At 33.8% G+C, this 19,480-nt stretch overlaps 1 long non-coding RNA gene across 1 annotated transcript; it reads right to left on the bottom strand.

Moving 5' to 3' along the window:
- Positions 1-349: 349 nt before the first annotated feature.
- Positions 350-1,817, bottom strand: LOC149490073 (uncharacterized). Its single transcript, XR_016318401.1, has 3 exons — positions 1,278-1,817; positions 1,093-1,154; positions 350-1,018 (listed from the first exon to the last, which is right to left on the bottom strand). It is a non-coding gene; the product is annotated as an uncharacterized LOC149490073 (long non-coding RNA).
- Between the last annotated feature and the right edge of the window lie 17,663 nt (positions 1,818-19,480).

The raw sequence follows: 19,480 nt of genomic DNA, 5'->3' as shown, positions 1-19,480 counted from the left end.
CCAGAAATGAAAGGTACTATTTCTGAAAGAAGTTATAAACCCTAATTCTTCTCAGTCAAAGTCAAGAGTGGAAGATATCACTAATACAGTAAAACTGATGCGAAACTTTGGATGTTAATTTGTATATTTTTTTGTTAGTTGTTACTTAATCACGTTAAGACTACATTACCAATTTTGATAAAATATAGCTAATTGCCTGGATTTACACATAGGATACTTTTTATCCGAACTGAACACTTCTGTGGGATAAAACAGGATTCACGATATAACCTAATTCCAAGCGGGCAAAGCCGCGGTCGGAATGATATTTTTTTAAATAGAAAAATTGTTTTAAAAAAAACACAAAATATATTGACGCATGTATTTATTTTTTGCACTTTATTATAATTGTAATTATTCATTACAAATAATCAAAATAAAATAGCCAGAACAAAGTTAGGCCCTGGTAGGGTAGGTAGGCAGGTACAGCAATGTGAGACGAACACTGGCTTATTTATACCAATAATAATGTATTATAAACATTAAATTAAGTTTACAACAAAAATACATAATATTAGCTAATGTGAAAACGAATCAACCAATCATCCCACAACAATGAAATGTGCACACAAATATTCATCCAAATCGGTTCATGTGATTAGGAGGAGTGACTGCAGCGCCATCTTCCGGGCCCAATTGTGTTTCCAGATCACCCAGGAACTCAATTTAATATACTTACACAAAATTTTTCGAAATTAAAACTCACATTACTATGTAAATATGAATATAAACCTGTTTTAGTACTAAGCAATTTCCCGCACAGGTGTAGTAAGTATAAATGAAATAAATATCAACATCAAATTCTTTATACAACATACTTATCTACCACCTAAGTACTAAGAAATGTAATTCTTGAAATTTTTTCGTATTTTTTTTAAATATAATACTACTCCAATGAGCTCCTGTTCCATATCACGTCCGCCATACTTCCACTAAGTTCACCATGATTTTTTATTTCTTTACACTTTGTTGCTTTTTGCTAAAAATTGAATCATGCGATAAAACCAGTAGAACGTTGATAACATACATTTTTGACTGAATAAAGGTACTTACGAAGGAGTGGGTTCACATTGTGAACAATCAGTGGGTTTATTTTCCTTCTGGATTCCGGATTTCTGAAAAGATTATCTATGCTATAAATGAAAAAAATCTTACACATTCGTTATGTACTTAAAACAGGGGTACATATCAAACATCGTCTATAATACAATTATCATCAAATTTAAAATAAAACCAACTTCTTCATTAATTTGTTCCAATTGTAAGCATTCTTTTTTCTCCAACCTTTATGTTTCTTCTTCTTATTTTCTTTATTGTCCCCATTTGTCTCATTTTGTCTTATCGTGTTGTCACCCTTTTTTACGATTGCGCGAGCGACACAAGTTCCCCGTGTGACGGCCGTAGCGGGAATGACTCGTGCAGCGATCGGGGTAGGAAGGTACAGGGCGGCTCTCGCTATATTGGCTGGTCGCGCGCTAATTTCAAGTATTTCTTGTTTATTTCAAAACCATCGCATATTTCAAAATTCTGAATCGGTAGACGTATAGGTTGTATATTTTATAGTTAATATCCAAAAAGTCATAACTTTACGTTTGTTATTTTGAAGATGCCAGAGATTATAAAAAAATAACAATGAGAACTTTGTATTTTTTTTCTATCGAGAAAATATCATGGAATCATGTTTCTAAAACGGTAGACGTATTGTGTTACTATTGAACTTTCTTGTCAAGAATTTTCATCACGACAACTTTAATAATATAAAAATTACGAAGGTTTGAAAAGGGCCGTAAATGTTAGAAAAATTAATTCATCACCTTAACATGGAGCCATTTTGGTAATATATTCTCTTGAGAGCATGAGGTTATAGTTAAAAAATATGTATTTTTATCATTCAGATACAGTTACGTAAATCGTACCTACTGATTAACTTTTTGGAACCTCTATAAATTAAATTAAATGCATGTTGTTAATATTGAGAAATCTCTTTAGAGACGCGGGTTCGAATCCCGCATCGTGTTCGTATTTTTTCTCTTCTTTCAAAATTTCTCATTTATCATGCATTTGAATGCTATACTTACAACTAAAAATTAAATTTGTTAATAATTATAAATAAGGGGACAATAGAAAGAAATACACTTACCTATCTCCACTTTTGTTTATCCTTACTATTTTTAATGTCAATTTTTAACCGACTTCAAAAAAGGGGGTTATCAATTCGGCCGGTATATTTTTTTATGTATCTTTACGTCTTAAATCCACATGTATTTAGCGTTTGAGCTTAAGTTTTTAACAGTATAAATATAGTCAAAACTAAACATTATTCCCATGCGTTGTTTACACAATATTCCAAAGAGACACGTGAAGCCCTTCACACTTCACTGATCTTTAATTTAGTTCACACTACTGGGTCAATACAATATTATATAAAATATATATGAGAATGTTTGTTTGTTATGTTACATAATAGTTTCGTTCTGCATGCTTTAAAAAATATATAAGTAGGTAATACTTAGTTCCTACCTACCTTAACTACCTTACCTTACCTTAACTATTACTTATTTTATAATGAAATCAATAGCAGTTTTAACAACTTCTGGATATATCCTGTTTACAGGATTTAAAAGGACAAATAATATATTAAAACTAGCGGTCCGCCCCGGCTTCGCCCGTGGTACATATGAAAAATAGATGTTGGCCGATTCTCAGACTTACCCGATATGCACAGAAATTTTCATGAGAATCGGTCCACCCGTTTCGGAGGAGTATGCAGACTAACATTGTGACACGAGAATTTTATATATAAGATATTCGTCAATAAGTTTATCTGTCAATGCTGTCACTTAAAATTAAATGGATGAAAAAATTAATTGTATAAATTGAAAATATTATCAAAAAGTAGAAAATAGTAGTGACTCTATCAATAAAATCATCAAACTATATTATAGAGATATAATTTTTGTTTGTCCGTCTGTATTTTTTATAATAATAATTTATTTAATATAGGGTTGCCAACAAAAAGTTCAACATCAAAACGCGTTTCTGCGAATATCAATATTAAAATTGAATATCAAACTATTTTCGTTCTGACCCACTTCATAATTTCCAAAAGTACCGTCAATATTATTTGAGATCGACTCTATATGTATTGTGCGATCGCCCAAGGCTTTAATTTCCTGTCTCAAGCCGAAATTTGTCGAATGACTGATAGACCGGGAGATACTGACACAAAATTTCGAGTCATTTGTAACAGTATGGCGGTTCTACAGGGGTCTTAGTACGCAATGACAAAAAGAAAAACGATGGTGTGAACACTGGTACCGGCGGCTTAGTCGCGTGGGCGTTAGTCGAACTCGTCGTAAAAATAGCGAAAGTCAAACGATTTGTAACACAAAAATTTTAGAATTTACCGATAGCCCATAAAAAAGAAGTAGGCGGTAGTGTCATGCCATACTTTTCCGGTGTGACTTACAGCCCGCCATACCGACGCAAATGTGTTGATTTAAAAAAAAACAATTCAACCATTTGTACCAGGCTAACTTTTGCACAGGTAACCATCGTCGTGTAGCCATTTACGAAAATCACCATACCATACTTTTCAGACGATTCCAAATGGTCGCCATACCGCCGAAAATCTGCAAAAATTTTTTTTTCGCCAAACTTTTTGTACCAGTATTGCATTTGGATTTTTGGAGAGTATTTGATAAAATGTGACCATTATTATATTTGCCATACTTCTAGTAGGGGGAAAAAGTGCTGCCATACTTCATAAATAAATTTATTATTAATTTATAGAAGTGAAGATTTCTACCACCTAGACCTTTGAAATTTTGTATTTATATTTGTTGAACCTCAAACTTATAGGAAAGATTAATGCCATACTGTTACAAATCGTTCAAAATACGAATAAAATCATACAATAAAAAAAAATCTTATACACATTCGCCACCTCCCACAGGTATGGCATTATCACACTTCTATTTATAATCATTCAGGAGTTGTTGAAAAAAAATTTAGGGTGTTACAAATGGTTCGGCGAAAAAAAAAATTTGCAGATTTTCGGTGGTATGGCGACCATTTGGAATCGTCCGAAAAGTATGGCATGGCGATTTTCGTAAATGGCTGCACGACGATGGTTACCTGTGCAAAAGTTAGCCTGGTACAAATGGTTGAATTGTTTTTTTTTTAATCAACACATTCGCGTCGGTATGGCGGGCTGTAAGTCACACCGGAAAAGTATGGCATGACACTACCGCCTACTTCTTTTTTATGGGCTATCGGTAAATTCTAAAATTTTTGTGTTACAAATCGTTTGACTTCGCTATTTTTCCAACGAGTTCGACTAACGCCCACGCGACTAAGCCGCCGGTACCAGCGTTCACACCATCGTTTTTCTTTTTGTCATTGCGTACTAAGACCCCTGTAGAACCGCCATCCTGTTACAAATGACTCGAAATTTTGTGTCAGTATCTCCCGGTCTATGACGTATGGTTGGATATTTATGAAAATGAATTTGATCGTATTGACTTTCAGTTTTGCTTGTCGGTTATGGGAAAACGTATGTTTATGTGTTATGTAAGAATTTGCAGTAAGGTTTTTGTTTTTGTTTACTGTATAATATTGAAAGTTTAGTAGAGCTATTTTCCTTAGATATTGAATGAATAACGTATGTATGTGTTTAGATAATATCAAGATAATATTGATGAAAATGACTTGTTTCGTATGAGTTTGAACTTTTAGTGTGTGCCTTATTCGACTTATTAAGACTTGTAAATGCTTTAAAAAGCGTCGTCAGATGCATTTTAAACATGTCCTTCTATCAACAAATTTATTTGTTTATTGTCAATAATTCTTATTGGGTGCAATTTGTCTCCTTAAATGATTAGGCACGTTGAAATGTTGATGTGAAAGAGTTTCATCTATACATGTAATAAATCTGTAGAAGGGTCAATTCTGTACATTGAAAATATTGAAAAAATAAATAGCACGGGGTGTTACTGGATCGATAGTCGATACCAAACCCAAATATGTGATTAAAAAAATGTTTGTCTGTCTGTCTGTATGTTCAGGCATCACGTGAAAACTAATAGTTCGATTTCGATGAAACTTGGTATAATTATATTTTATTATCTTGGGCATAAAATGGAATACTTTTTATCCTGAAAAAATACGTAGAAAAAAATCTTAATTTTTCAGTTTTATAGTCCGAACTCCACGCGGACGGAGTCGCGGGCGGAAGCTAGTTTACAATAATTATCATAGCTTTTCTCTATTAGATTTGAGAATTTTGTAATTGCTGATTTGGCAAGTAAGTATGTAGGTAAGTAAGTAAGTTATTCATTTACTCTTCTGTGTTCTAGCTTTATATTCGCGAACATTGTAACTTAATATTCTTTATACTTACAATAGAGGAAGCTATGAAACGATACTGTTATGATAGAAGGTGCTAAGATAGACTTTATTGCATCGCAACGTCTTTAGAGCGTTTAATTATCTTCTAAAATCTTGTTTGTAAGCTTTATTCGTTGTTTCCTTGTAAAAGTGAAGTCCCGTGTCCCCGTAGTGGGGTAAGGGGCAGATGTATTATACATACATCTGTTTCACTGATCGATTTTCTTTAGGGACAAGTAGGTGATCAGCCTTCTGTGTCCTACCAGACCGAGACATTTTTTTTTCTTCGTCTCCACCGGGAATCGAACCCAGGACCCCTCGGTTCTACGCTCATGCGTCAACCACTGTACCAAGGAGGCGGTCATTTCCTTGTAAACCACATAGTAAATAATTACTATGTTTGTTTTTAAGACATGATATTTGAAGTTCTGCTGACTGGTTATTTAAACGACTACGAAGTCGTGGGATGCAGATTCGATTTTATTAAAACTAAAAATGAAGCAATATGGTTTTAATTGAAGGTACATAAATGTACCTGTAATATAGGTAAATTGATTGCAATTTGTTTTATATAATACTAGCGACCCGCCCCGGCTTCGCACGGGTGCAATGGCGGCCGGCCGGTACCACCGCAAACGCTACGTCCCGCAATTTTTAAATCTGTAATATCTTCGAAAATATTCACTTAAATCATACGGTGTGAAAGGCCATATAGATCTATATTAAATGAACAATGTATTCAAGGTATTTAATTGGTTAAGGATTAATGCTGTATTGGTTAAAATCGCTTCGAAAATTAGCCATTATTTGTCGTAAAAAGTAAATGACAAAAAAAAGTTATTGTGGGTTATCCATAAGAGATAGACATATACCACCGCGGACTTTTCTGTAGACCTTTTCAATGTGTACAATACTTAGTAAATTGTTTTGATAAAACTCGTAGGGTTCAGCCTGCGTTTGCAATGTAAGCGGAAAAAATGTAATTATTTACGACATCACATTAGAAACCTCAAAAATAACAGTACTTCCCCACTAATTAATGGATGTTATTATACATACAAACCTTCCTCTTGAATCACTCTATCTATTAAAAGAAACCGCATCAAAATCCGTTGCGTAGTTTCAAAGATCTAAGCGTACAAAGGGACATAGGGACAGAGAACGCGACTTTGTTTTATACTATGTAGTGATCTCGCTTAATAATTGTACTACTAACAATTTATTAGACCACAAGCTTTCCTCCCGCGGCTTCGCCCGCTTTGTCTAAAACATAATAAATTATATTATACTAAAACCTTCCTCTTGAATCACTCTATCTATTAAAAAAACCGCATCAAAATCCGTTGCGTAGTTTCAAAGATTTAAGCATACATAGGGACAGAGAAAGCGACTTTGTTTTATACTATGTAGTGATTAATGATGTTACTCCCAACATCCATACTAATATTATAAATGCGAAAGTAACTCTGTCTGTCTGTCTGTTACTCAATCACGCCTTAACTTCTGAACCAATTTGCATGAAATTTGGTATAGAGATATTTTGATACCCGAGAAAGGACATAGGATAGGTTTTATCCCGGAAATCCTGCTGGAACGGGTTTTTCTTTGAAAACGCGGGCGAAGTCGCGGGCGGAAAGCTAGTATATAATAAAATCCACCACACATTGAGTTAGAACAAAAATCACTAAAAGTCAATGCAACTAATACAACACAAAACAAGAAATGCATTCCATAAACCACTGTTCATAGACTCAAAGTATCGAGGCATCAATCCACAGTACAGTAATTACAAAAGTTTGTATGCAAACTTTGGTCCAAGCAATTTGTTCCGCTACTGCCAACTTTGCTGAGCCGTTTTTATTGACAGATTAAAAATATATGAACAGTTTAAGCTGGCCATAGACTAGGAACTGTTTTATGCGCGAAGTGTTTAAGATGAATGAATAAATGAATGAAAACTTTATTGTACCAATAAAAGTACTAAATACAAAAATAGACAAAGAAGGCAGAATAGGCGACCTTATGGCTACAGAGCCATCTCTTCCAGGCAACCAAAAATAATACAATAACAGAAAGCTTAGAGGTAGGTGATATATAATATAATAATTGTATAAAAAATGAAAGAATAGTTACTTAAGATAGTTAGGCAACTAGAGATATATTTGTATGTGTCTTCTATATTCGGTAATTAAGGATAACATCAGCATTTGATTATCTTTATTCGTTGTTTTTATTAATGTTTGAAACAATTTATATAAATTAATTCAATCTATTCTAATACCTATACTTAACTAATATACTGAAACCTTTCTCGAGAATCACTCGTAAAACCGCATCAAAATCCGTTGCGTAGTTTTATTTAAGCACTAGCTGTGCCCCGCGGTTTTACCCGCATTACTCTCTTGTTGGTCTTAGCGTGATGATATAATATAGCCTACAGCCTTCCTCCATATCTGGGCTATCCAACACCGAAATAATTTTTAAAATCGGACCATTAGATCCTGAGATTAGCGCGATAAAAAAACAAACAAACTCTTCAACTGTATAATATTAGTCTAGATACATGGACAGACAGACAGCGACTTCTTATTTGGTCAATAATACTACGTTATAATCTAATAGCCAAGATGGTACATTTGTGGTCAAAGTGCAGCATGCTCTGTTAGAGCTTATTCGCTTTGATCTTAGTACCTACCTTTGATTATGCATTGATTGTAAACATTGCTAGTACATTCATACATTGAAGCTTTGACAAAATATCTATACATATAATAAATCTGTAGAAGGGTCAATTCTGTACATTGAAAATATTGAAAAAATAAATAGTAGGGGGTGTTACTGGATCGATACCAAACCCAAATATGTGATAAAAAAAATTTTTGTCTGTCTGTCTGTCTGTCTGTCTGTATGTGAAGGCATCACGTGAAAACTAACGGTTCGATTTCGATGAAACGTATACCTTATTATCCTGGGCATAAAATAGGATACTTTTTACCCCGGAAAAATACGTAGAAAAAAAATAAATCTTAATTTTTCCGCGCGGACGGAGTCGCGGGCGGAAGCTAGTAAAGAATAATTTCATTGAATTTAATAGGAATGAAGTCTTCTTCTCATTTAACTGGACTTCGAGAAAGGTCCAGAATAAATCTAGATACTATTGAAAACATTACTGATACTGCTTTGTTACATACCTAAATAATACGCATGATATACATAAATTATTTTAATACTTTCAGTAATTTTGTACTTGCGGTACCTACTAGGGAAGTACGAATAAGGATTCAAGCAATAATATGTTTAAAAAAAGACGTGTGGCACTCGGGGACTGCCGCGGTTAAGCGATTGCATAGCGTGAATTCAAGCCACCTCCGTGCCCGTCGGAGTGGGGAGCGTGAGGTTTTTTCGTTACGTAATTTCTGGATTCGGTCCCCGCGCTCAAGGCCCGCGATAGAAGCTATGCAATAGCTTAAAAAACTTGAATTGATAAGATAGTAGGAGGACTAATAATTGGTTATTGGTATAACGCTATTTGTTTCTTGAGTCACTTTTCTATTATGTACAAAAACATATTTTGTCCATAAGTTACAAAAACATAGGCTATCACACTTTGTTTTACTTAGAGATAAACCGAAATACTTCCCAAAAGAAGTAATACCACATCAAAGCAAAAAGAGCTAACAAACACAAACTATGTCAAAAGCGTATAAATTGCCAATAAGCAATAATAACAAACTACCTCCAAAATTACCGAAAGCTTCCGGAACTTTCGCAATTAATTGTTCGAAGGTATAATGTGAGGAAGTTAAGATATAATTAGGAACATATTACTCAACCAGGGGGGCTATATCTTATAGCAATATTTTTTCCAGTGTGCAAAAGGGACAGCGCTATATACGTCGTATATCGCCGTCACTGTCCCACGCTGGAAATAATACTGCTTTAAGATATGGGGGCAGATAATTTCCTTACAAGATTTTCGGGTGATGTTAATTCATTTGCTGTGGTTTTGCTCGTTATTATGTTCAAGTTTTAATTGGTAAACGGGATGTTATAAGACACGAAATTTGATGTTACTCTCTTCTTTGTATATTATAAATTAAAATATCAATAGCTGTGCCCCGCGGTTTCACCTGCGATAGAACCGCTTGTAAAAACTTTCAGCTTCTATTTTAACTCTTTACGGGTTCATTTTTGGGGAATAAGGTCTTAAACTATAATATTTATTTCACGTTTAAACCAAACCGGTATTGTATTGTAATTAAAGGCTGGTTCACACTTTGATTAGTGCGAGTGCAGGTGATTAGTGCGAGTGCAGGTGTGTAGTGCGAGTAGTGTCCAATTCAACTGCGAGTGCAGGTGATTAGTGCGAGTGCAGGTGTGTAGTGCGAGTAGTGTCCAATTCAACTGCGAGTGCAGGTGATTAGTGCGAGTGCAGGTGAGTAGTGCGAGTAGTGTCCAATTCACGACGCTACACACTACGCTAAACACTAAACACTAAACACTCCTGTCCATACATGTTTAGGCAGGCACACTGCGAGTGAGGGGGAAGGGAGGGCGCGCGAGACGTGGCTACTCGCAGTCCACTCGCAAAAAAATAGAACACGCTTCTGGCTGGTTCACACTTTGATTAGTGCGAGTGCAGGTGATGAGTAGTACTACGTGTGGACAGCGACTGTTTAGTGCGAGTGTTTAGTAGGCTGTGTAGTAAAGTGAATAGAAGCGTGTTCTATTTTTTTGCGAGTGGACTGCGAGTAGCCACGTCCCGCGCGCCCTCCCTTCCCCCTCACTCGCAGTGTGCCTGCCTAAACACGTCTGGACAGGAGTGTTTAGTGTTTAGTGTTTAGCGTAGTGTGTAGCGTCGCGAATTTCACCATTGTCCTGCACTCGCACTAATCACCTGCACTCGCAGTTGAATTGGACACTACTCGCACTACACACCTGCACTCGCACTAATCACCTGCACTCGCACTAATCAAAGTGTGAACCAGCCATTAACCGTGAAGAAAATCGTAACATACAACAGACGTACACATTTATAATACTAACTTTTGATCATAGTCTTGATAGATAGATATTATATCAAGTCGCCAAAAAATTTATAATAATACAATATCGTAAAAAGTTAAATATTTTTTTTCTTATAAATGGATTATCTATTCTAATTAAAATCTTAGATAAATATATTACAGTCTCTCTTCAAATATATTGAAGTTTCAGGAGTAGATTAAAAATAGTCGATAAAAAAGGGCATTGTAAAAAATACTTTTATCTAGGTATATAAAGAAACATCTTACAAAGAAACTTAACAAGCTTTACACTTCGACGGCTTCTTTATTAAATTGTTTTGTTCTGATTTCTAAAGACACATTGTTGAGAAAAATCATTAGCAAGTTATCACTATATGTTGATGTTTGTCCGTCCCTATGTATGCTTAAATCTTTAAAACTACGCAGTGGATTTTCATGGGTTTTTTAAATAGATAGAGTGATTCTCGAGAAAAGAATATTGTTTATTAGGTTTTAGACAAAGGGGCGAAGCCGCGGGCGGAAGACTAATTATGCATTTTTTACTTTGCGTGGTAGGTAGCGATTATGGCGATATATAAAACTTTATTTTCATAATTCAACTGAAATATCAAATATCAAATTCGAAATAGACATTTTTTTCACATCACCACTAAATTAAATATTCGTGACTACTATCTATACAATATTAAATGTATAGTTCGTAACTTCCATTAATTTATTTCCAATAATTTTCTTGTTAATAACTTTTGCTTATCATTTTCAAAGCCCGTGTGTCAGATTTCATATCGAACCGAACTTGCCGCATAAATTATACACTCGAATAACAATTAGGAAGTTGCTTATTTTGAAACTGTCAACCCTAAAAGGTGTCATTTTTATTTACCCAAAACCACTCTTATATCTTTGTAATAGAGTCGAAAATTGCTTGTAACGTTTTTCTATAAATTAATAGGGTTGACAAAATAGTAAAACAGTTGATAATTGATTAGTTTGCGAATTGTGCAAACGTGTGATAAATTTTGACGTCGGAGGTAATTAATTTTGTTTGTATTTAGAGTTTGCGGTTTAATAAATTTTATTGGCCGTCTGTTTGCAGTTTGATTGAATTTTATTGTTTGTTCTATTCAGCTAATTGGGAACGTAAAATTTTCAAATATAAATTCTTTGGGTTTATGGGATCGTGAAATCGTAAAGAAGGGGGTTGGTTTTGCGTTTAAAAACAATTGTTTATGAAATATATTTTGAGGTTTTGCTGACGATTAACAATGGGATTTTTGTCAACATTTAATTACATTTTTGTTTCTGTTTTTATGGTTTATGGCTCTTTATGAATGACCTGTTGTATGAATGTAGGGAAAATCATCATAGATTTGTGACTTGTGTCATGTGTGTTGATATTTTTTTTCTGTAAAACAGACATTTAAAATTAGCAGGATATTATAAGAAGATGGCAATTCTTGTAAAAAAAATATTAAACAAAGAATTTTGCTTTCATACATTTTTAATGTCGATACAGGTTGTATAGAAAATATTTTTATACTCGTTTCTTAGTAGTTTCATAGTTTCTTAAAATGTATTTACCTTATATTGAAACATTTTATAAGTATCTTGTCCAAAATAAATAACCACAGAAACAGTTTGTATGGAAACACATTGTGGCAGCCTCTTTGGAATAAATCTTGGACCGGATTGGAGTTAAAATACTGGAAGCGCTATGTATTTTTTTATTATTTTACTTTGTTTTCAATATTCAAATTTTCTGAATATGTAAAAGTATGTATGTTACCATAATTAGAAGTAAAGAAAAAAAAAAGACGGGTTGCACTCCGGGAGTGCCGGCAGAAGTGAAAACTTGATTATTAACGTTGAGCATGTTTGATATCCATCCGTCTTACGCTTTTTCGATCAGGTCACGTGTCCTGACGCGAGTTTAAGATTTTATACCCATTACAGAAAAAGTGCTCAACGCAGCTAAAGAAGTTTTCACTTCAAAAATCATTTATTTATTTCCACAACGTGAGTTTTTTCATTAAATATTTTACAGGCTTTAGGTGTAGAAAGCTAGCTAGTGTCGTGTAAAAAAATGTTACGATACAAGATAATTAAATTGGTATTTTGTAGACTGGTCAGTAAAATATATTTCGATTTCATTTTATGAAAAGTATAAATAAAAATCTAATTTTTATTTTATATTGAAAGGCAATCTTGTTATTTCTGCCTGTGTAAAGAGACAGAAGAGATAACCTTTGTGTTAAAACTATATTAAATAAACAACAGTTAACCCTTGCGTAATAAACTTTAATAATAATTTTGGCACATCCAGTAACGATATATCTACGTCTGACAGGCGAATGACTACGTCTAGTATCTATGTATGTATGTATAAAGGAAAATGCAAGATGGCTGAATCATTTTTTATGAGTTATGGCCAGCGGGAGGCTGAGGAAATGTGTCGCCTCTGTCCAATGGGCTCACTGGAATTATGTCAAGAATATGTGTACTTACTAAAAATATTATAATGTTTCATATCAAAAATTTTAAGGAAATTATGTTGAGTTCACTATATGATTAAGTGACACTTTATAGGCAACTTTTATAGTAAAACTTCTTTAGGCGCGTTCAGAGTATAATTTTGAGGTCGCGTCATGGCAATACCGTCACGTCATTGTGTGGACGATTTCGGTATCTTTGAATCTTGCCAAAGAAGTTTCACTTCTTACACGTGTGCACAGCACACACACTTTTTGATAGAAAGTTTAGAACGTCAGAATATCAAGCTTAATATAAGCTTTAATAAACATTTAAAATATATTGTAAATATTTAAAATGAATGCAATAAATTAAACACAAATAAACTGAATTTTAATCAGCTATTTTCTTACAAGAAATAAACCATTCCTATGGGGCAGATTCAAAACTTAGTTAGAAGTTCAAGTGAACAAAACTTTGTTATTTATCTTAGGAACCAAGGGAGGAACAGCAGGTGAAATCTCGTTAAATAAATCGTTTAAAATTTCTAAATAAAACTAATGTAAAGTTCTGAATTAAAGAATTAGTTAATACTGTTAAGAGCAAATAAATGTCTTATTTGTCTGGCTCTAGGAATAGTTCTAAAAATATTTACAAGTAAAATTATAAAGAACTGGAGGTCCGCCCCGGCTTCGCCCGTGGTACATATTTCGCAATAAAAGGTAGCCTATGTCCTTTCTCGGGTATCAAAATATCTCCATACCAAATTTCATGCAAATTGGTTCAGTAGTTTAGGCGTGATTGAGTAACAGACAGACAGACAGAGTTACTTTCGCATTTATAATATTAGTATGGATTTAGTTTCCTTTCTTCAGGGTATCATTGTACAATTATTAATTCACATTTTGCTATTAGACTACAAGCCCGCATAGGACAAAAATATGGGTCAAATGAACCACCAGGGGACATATCTAGAACGATAGCAGAGCAAAAAATAATAAGATTCATCACTATGCCGTCACTTGTAAGCTGTCCAACTGAGTGCAGATGAGAATTGAAAAGTACAGGTAGACTCGGTAAATTTTGGTCATTTGACCATGTACGGCATTCTTAACCATCGATAGATCCATTAAAAATAATAAGAAACCGCTCAGTGCCGTACAAAAATGGTGGTCCACCAAGTCGGAATTTTTATTTAATTTCCGAGAGTTACCGGGGGTAAATTTGGTCATTTGACCATGTACGGCATCTGTGTCATACTATTGCTATACTGCTTTTAATCCATTATTCCGCAACGCCGTACAAAAATCATGGGGACAAGGGGAAAAAATCGAGAGTTGTAATCCCCTCTCTTTCCCCACTCCAGGGGGTCATTTGACACAACACGAAATAAATTTATTTTTAAAGTATTTTATGCATAGATAATATTTTTTCATGTGCCGTACATTTTCGTTGGTTCAAAGGGGAAAAATCTGAAAAAGAAAAAAATCCATATAACGAAATGTTTGCTTTATATTTTTATAATAAAATATAAATATACATTAATATTAAGAAGCTCGAGGTGGTTAATTATCACCTTGGAAAGTCGGAGTCAGGTGGAATGGACTCCGTTAAATTGATGAACTAATAAAAAAGCTATGAACGAAAAGATGTGAATTATATGCAATCAGTCCATGAATACAGGTAAAGTCACAAGCAAATGCTAGTAATATATACATATTCAAAATGTACAAGTAAAGCGCTTTCAAATGATACCAAACACTGCATATTTATCTTAACTTTATTTTTTTACTCTGTATGTTTTGTCCGCTAGAGGGCGCCACATTAGATTTTGTGAAACCCCATATAGCCTTTAGCTAGCTGGTCGCTGGTTATCCAGTGAACAATTCAGACGCTTCTAATGATATGTCATTTGTCGAATTCTGATAAGTTGTTTAGAAGTTACGAGGGAATAGATGAACATACATACATGACCTGTAAACAACCATAACCCTCCTTTTGCTTTGCCGTAGTTGGGTAAAAATATGTTAATGCCGTACTGTATCAAATGGCCATAAAGCACCCTTAAAATTGTAGCTTTCGTCGCTTTCATCAGCCTAAAAGATGTGGTCTGCACAAAAATGTACGGCATCGTTTTTTCCTAATTTATCTATGTTAATACTATTTAAAACAACGGATAAAGTGTAGAAAACTATTATATTTCATTAATCTACGATGTTTAAACTTTAACAAAATTTCTGGTTTTGCATTTCTCTATAACTTTTTTTAGAACGGTTTCTTTTGAACGGCAATACTATAGAACAATTGAATTTTACAATATCATGTTAAAAAAAAAGTTCCCGTACAGGGTCAAATGACCTTACAGCTCTTTATATCAAGAATTCGATGAAATTAAGATGATTATTGGTATACATTTAAAAGAACAATTATTTTTTGACGGCATTGCTTTTAATAGTACTTTTGAGTGCTAGATAATGTTTTGGAACCGAAGCCGTACTTAGTCAAATGACCCCCTGGAGTGGGGAAAGAGAGGGGATTGCAACTCTCGATTTTTTCCCCTTGTCCCCATGATTTTTGTACGGCGTTGCGGAATAATGGATTAAAAGCAGTATAGCAATAGTATGACACAGATGCCGTACATGGTCAAATGACCAAATTTACCCCCGGTAACTCTCGGAAATTAAATAAAAATTCCGACTTGGTGGACCACCATTTTTGTACGGCACTGAGCGGTTTCTTATTATTTTTAATGGATCTATCGATGGTTAAGAATGCCGTACATGGTCAAATGACCAAAATTTACCGAGTCTACCTGTACTTTTCAATTCTCATCTGCACTCAGTTGGACAGCTTACAAGTGACGGCATAGTGATGAATCTTATTATTTTTTGCTCTGCTATCGTTCTAGATATGTCCCCTGGTGGTTCATTTGACCCATATTTTTGTCCTATGCGGGCTTGTAGTCTATATGTTTGGCTTTCATAGCGCAATTTGTTAATTAAAAATAATAATGTCAATCTTAATCTAAATACAGATACATCACTAAATAGATACTAAAAACAAAAAAGAAACGTAATTTATTAAAAATCATCATAATGTACTTGTTACTATCAAATCTAAAGGCTATAAATGCACAAAGGAAACTAACACATCTATTATAACTAACTAAAATATATAGTAACACATTACCCGCTTAGATCACTAATACCACAACTAAAATGCCTTCCAGCTTCACAACTTCGCACGTACGAGCTCCAAATCAAGCTGAAAGCTAAATAAGACAATAATCTACATCATAAACAGTTGTCCACAATGTGAGTCGGACACAAAGCGGAGTTTTCTAATAAATCATGCGACGTTGTGGTGGACCCGGCTTACGGGCCGGCTGTTACATAGAACGTTCTAGAATGTTCTGGAATATTCTCGAAGGATCTGGAAATTTCTATGACATTCCATTGTCGACGGATTTTATTTGTTGTTCTGATATTATTCACTTTAGTTTTTAAGTTGAATTTAATTGTATAAAAAGTTTTGAGTTTGTGTTAAGTGCTTTGCCACGCTACACTTATTTGAATTATCAACTAACTGAATGCTACATAATATTTACTTGCACTTTTAATACTCAATCTAATCCTTTAAGTTATAATAAATAAATAATTATACTTTGATCGGAATTATTCCCTTCGGTGTGAGTGGATGACATAACAGCAACTCGTAGATCCCTTTGTCCTAACTCGCACATTCGTGGTCCCCACTCAGACTGTTTTGTTCTATTTTAAGTAATTATTTGGATATTATGTACTAATAGTTTAGTATGTGACTCATATTTAAGATGAATTTGTTTTCTTGTACGTGTATGTTCTTGGTTAAAATAAGATCTGCAATTTTGTGTTTTATAATTCTTTATGCCTACAAGTTTGAGGTATCTAGATATATAATGTAAATAATAAATATAATTTAAATGCATCATAAATTGAAATGATATGATTTGTGTAAAAAAATAATATTTACGATACTTTACAATCAATTTGTAATAATCATACTCTTGTTCTGTCTGTCCTGTAATATTGTTTTTAGTATAATAACTTTTAAAGTAGGCAACAGAGTACCTACCTACTTATATATTATATTTAATTTTATCACCATCTTAAGTCTTCATATTCGGTAGAGCCAAGACAAACATACACTACGTACATAATATTACAATTATTCAACTTTCCACTACTACATTTAACTCCAGTTTGTTACAAATCGCCAATAAAATACCCGATTAAATATTCTAAATAGCGCACCTAAATTGTTTATTTATTGTTATAAATAAGAGTGAATTAATCGTCGCACTAAATAACGCTCACAAATGAAATGCTGTTCAATGAATATAATTCAATGGAAAATATATTGGTTGAAATATGGACACGGACTAATTAGAGGTATTGGGGGTTAAAATCGAATTCATTTGTTGCTGTTAATGGGATAAGCCTTTCTAAATAGATTGGTTTTGTAATTTGGGTCTGTTTTTGTATCGGAATATGTTGTGGACTGTGGGCTTTAAATAACTACCAATTTTTTTTCGTTGCTGATTATATATAAGCGGGTCCACACAGAGTGAGAAGCCTCGCGAAGCATTCTTTCGACTCTTCTTCTTCATTCTGACTTCTTTCGAACATTCTGGACGGGTAAAGGTGCTTTTCCACCAGAGATGTGCTATGTACCCAGTAATTGCTGTGGATGTGATATCCACCTATCATATTCATGCACATAGCTTAGCTCTGGGAGAAACGGATTCAGCTAAGATATTTTTTTTATATGGAAGGATGCGTATTGCGTATTGTCCCGAGTTGTGTATCTATGTGCGGTATCAAATTGGTCTATGATCGTTAGCCCGAACAAAAGTTGTTTTTTCTTTGTTTCCAAATACATAATAGATAGTTAGATTCTTTAAAATATTATACCATTTCTGAAAAGTTATAAGTTTTTATTCTAATAAAACTGCAATTAAGTATACAACTACATATCAGCAAACAGAAACTGTTATATTAGCTGTTCCGCGCGGTTTCACCCGCATTGCTTCGCTCCTGTTAGTCTTAGCGTGATGATATATAGCCTATAGCCTTCCTCGATAAATGGGCTATCTAACACCGAAATAATTTTTCAAATCGGACTAGTTCCTGAGATTAGCGCGTTCAAACAAACAAACAAACTCTTCAGCTTTATAATATTAGTATAGATTTTGCTGCGATGTTTCAAAAATAAATCATATCAAAGCGGCCAGCTCTACCTTTTACATAATTCCAGGAATCGGTCTATAAACCTTTAAAATTAATGACAATTATTATATTATTCATCCAAAACCGGTGGATTGAATTTGAATTTACAATTTAAAATGAAACATCACGTTGTCCAATTAATCCTAATTGGAAATTGTTTTGATTGAATGTAGCAGGTTATTTTACGTTTCGTAATAATGAAATTTGAACGGAAGTAAACTACAATTTGATAGCAATATTGTTACATGGTGTGAGTGAAACAGATAAATAATTCATCTGTTAACATAACTATTTAAAACTAACTGTATTATCCCCTATTTCAGGCATTAAGAGTTGGATTTTGAAAGAAAGCCTACAATTATTCCGAATACAAAAAACAATTTTATACTTCTCATTTTTTTTATTGAAGTGAAACTTCTTTAGGCGCGTTGAGAGTAAAATTTCAAGGTTGCGGCAAAAACCGTTATAACATGGAGTAAGGCGACGATTTTGGTTTCTTTGAATGTTGCCAAAGAAGTTTCACTTCTGACTCTTTTTTATTTTATTTATTGTAAGGGCTATTATCATAATTAATCCAGTGTAAAATAAAAAATATATAATCATTATTTCCGTATTTTACATGCATGCAATAAATGGGTTATTTTGCCATAATATCAGGTTTCATCAATTCGAATTTAGGACACCGTCTCCCACAACAATAGGTATTTAAAAAGTGCTAAACAAAAACCGTTTTAATATAATATAGGGTTCGTACGAGGTCTGAATTAAAATTTCCGCGCTTCGACAAGGGTTTCGCCGTTTTTAATTAAATCGATTTATTGCATACCGCTGCCATGTTTGACTGAGATTGATTCGAGTTTAGACTGGTCATCTGATGTAATGAGTGTATGATGTACATTTGTTAGGTACTTTTTATTGTAGAAGCAGCTATTTTTCGTAGAAAGAGCGCGCGGGCAAAACCATGAACCTTCGAGGTTTATGAAAAAAAAAAACAAGCAAACTTTGATCTCGTGCATTCATTTATTTTCATTCAATATTTTATACAAATCGGTGCTGGTTTAAACAAGAAGATATAACAGACAGAAAAAAGACTTATTCTAATTTTTATGGTACATATGTATAGATATTAGATACTTGCAGTAGTTGTCGACAATTTCGCTTGTGCTCGTTTTCCTTTATGTTAGAGCGGAGAAATGACCTGATATTAAGTAAACATCATCGCCAAGAACTCTCCAAATCGTTTGTCGAGGGATAATGAAATGACGATAAAAAATAAACATCCGAAAATCC

The sequence above is a fragment of the Colias philodice genome, chromosome 3, assembly GCF_061535455.1.
Source record: "Colias philodice isolate Cphi_HAF_F1 chromosome 3, ilColPhil1 Martin Lab GWU primary, whole genome shotgun sequence".
Classification (NCBI taxonomy): Eukaryota; Metazoa; Arthropoda; class Insecta; order Lepidoptera; family Pieridae; genus Colias; species Colias philodice.
Note: the sequence above shows the minus strand (reverse complement) of the source record. Positions and strands in the feature narration are given on the sequence as shown.